The sequence below is a fragment of the Neophocaena asiaeorientalis genome, unplaced genomic scaffold (genome assembly GCF_003031525.2).
Source record: "Neophocaena asiaeorientalis asiaeorientalis breed wild unplaced genomic scaffold, Neophocaena_asiaeorientalis_V1.1 scaffold82, whole genome shotgun sequence".
NCBI classification, from domain to species: Eukaryota; Metazoa; Chordata; class Mammalia; order Artiodactyla; family Phocoenidae; genus Neophocaena; species Neophocaena asiaeorientalis.
Genome location: NW_020173068.1, coordinates 2496405 through 2498257, shown reverse-complemented (window position 1 = coordinate 2498257; position 1853 = coordinate 2496405).

The following is a 1853-nucleotide window of genomic DNA, read 5'->3' as shown; positions in this document are numbered from 1 at the left end:
GCTTAGAGGAATTATGAGTACCTAGGTGTGGTTTGAAAATGTCGCAAAAATATGCCTGTAAAGCATAGTAGATGCTGAACAAATGGGAACTGTCGGTATTATTTGGAGAACTGAGTTCGAATCCTAACCGGCTTGGTCACTCACTAGCTGTGTGTCCCATGTCCTGAGCAAGTCACTCCATCCCTCTGAACTGCAGTTTCTGTGACCTCTGGAGATGAACCACCTAGGGGTCAGAGAACAGAGCCAGACAGTGAGGACAGTCCCTCCTCCGACCCCCACCAGCTTCTCTCCGGCCCCTCAGCAGCTCCTCTCTGGGGCGGTTGGTTCCCCGATGAGGCTGCCCAGGAGTCCTTGCTGGTTTTATTTTTATTGCTCTGGCTCCACAGCTGAGGCCTCTAACTCCAAATGGCTCCTCTTGCCCAGAAAAATAGGTCGTTGGCAGCTCCAGCCTCATGACAGGCTCCACACAAAGGTGGCTGGCGGGCCTGTGTGCTGACGCCAAGCCCAGGGTGACGGGAAGCGAGGAGCAGAGCCCACAGGGCTGGTGCCCGGCAGCACTGGGTCCCTGCAGGTTCCTGCGTGCCCTGGCAGTGACCCTGGTCCAGTTGCTCTCTGTCCCTGGGCTTGTTTCCTCACCTCTGGAGACACAGTGGGGTTGCTAAGGCTTCGAAGACATCAAAGGGCCTGGTACACACGGGGCACCATCACCCCACCTGCGGAGGCAAACTCCAGATATGCTCCCACCACAGTTGCTTTCACATTTGTGTCACCACTGACCCCTCGAGGAGGGGTAGACCTTGTTATTCCTGTTTCACAGATGAAAAGACTGAGGCTCATAAAAAAATTTTCCCCAAGTCCAATGAGTCAAAAAGGCAGTCTTGACTTCAAGGCCCTGACCCTCCCCTCCACACACTCATTCAAATCTTCTTTCCACCGATGCTGGACAACAGGAGAGGGGCGTGGGCTGACCTCTGGCTGCTGAGTGGAGAACAGACAAGGGTGGGAAGAAGGAGCCCAGGTGGGAGATGATGGAGGCTCAGACCCAGGTGGTAGCAGGGAGGGGTGAGGGGTGCTTTGGTTCTGGATGTGGAGGGAAGGTCCAGCCCGGGGATGTGCTGACGCATTACTCCAGGGAGTGAGAAAGTTGAGGACCGATGCCTGGATGGAGTCACCTCTGGCTCCAGCTCACATTTTCCAGGTCTTTGCCCAAATATCACCTCTTCTGAGGCCTCACCTGACGCCCTCCTCTCTCATTAGCCCTGGGCCCCTTCCCTGCTTTATTTACCCTGCAGCCTATCCCCATCCCACAGACTAGCTATTTTAGAGACTGACTTGCTTGCCCCACCAGAACGTCAGTTCCTTGGGGTGGGGTTTTTGTCTGTTTTTCCTAACTGCTGCATCCCCAGTGCCCAGCCCAGTGCCTGGCACACAGCAGACGCTCAATAAACATGGATAAGCGTGTGAATGAATGAGATAGGTGCGAAGGCAGTTTTATTTTAATCTGGGGCAGCCCAAGATGCCTGCTATGAAGGGGGCTGATTCACCTCAATTATCGGCCATAATCTGTGTGACCTCAGGCAAATTGTCCCCCCACCTCAGTATATTCAGCTGCCCATTGGTCTCAATGACCTCCCAGCCCTGACAGTCAGCCACGGGTGACTTTTATGTGGATGCTGGGTCAGGAGAACAAGGCCAGGGCCCCCACCTGGGGTGGAGGTGAGGGTGTTGGGAAGTCCTGCTGGGCGCCCTGGTCTAAGGTGCTACATATAAATAGCAGCTGGTTCCACTATTATCCTTCCCTAATCTGCAGTTTCCTAATCCTGGGCAGGTGTGTGTGTGTGTGTGTGTAGCAG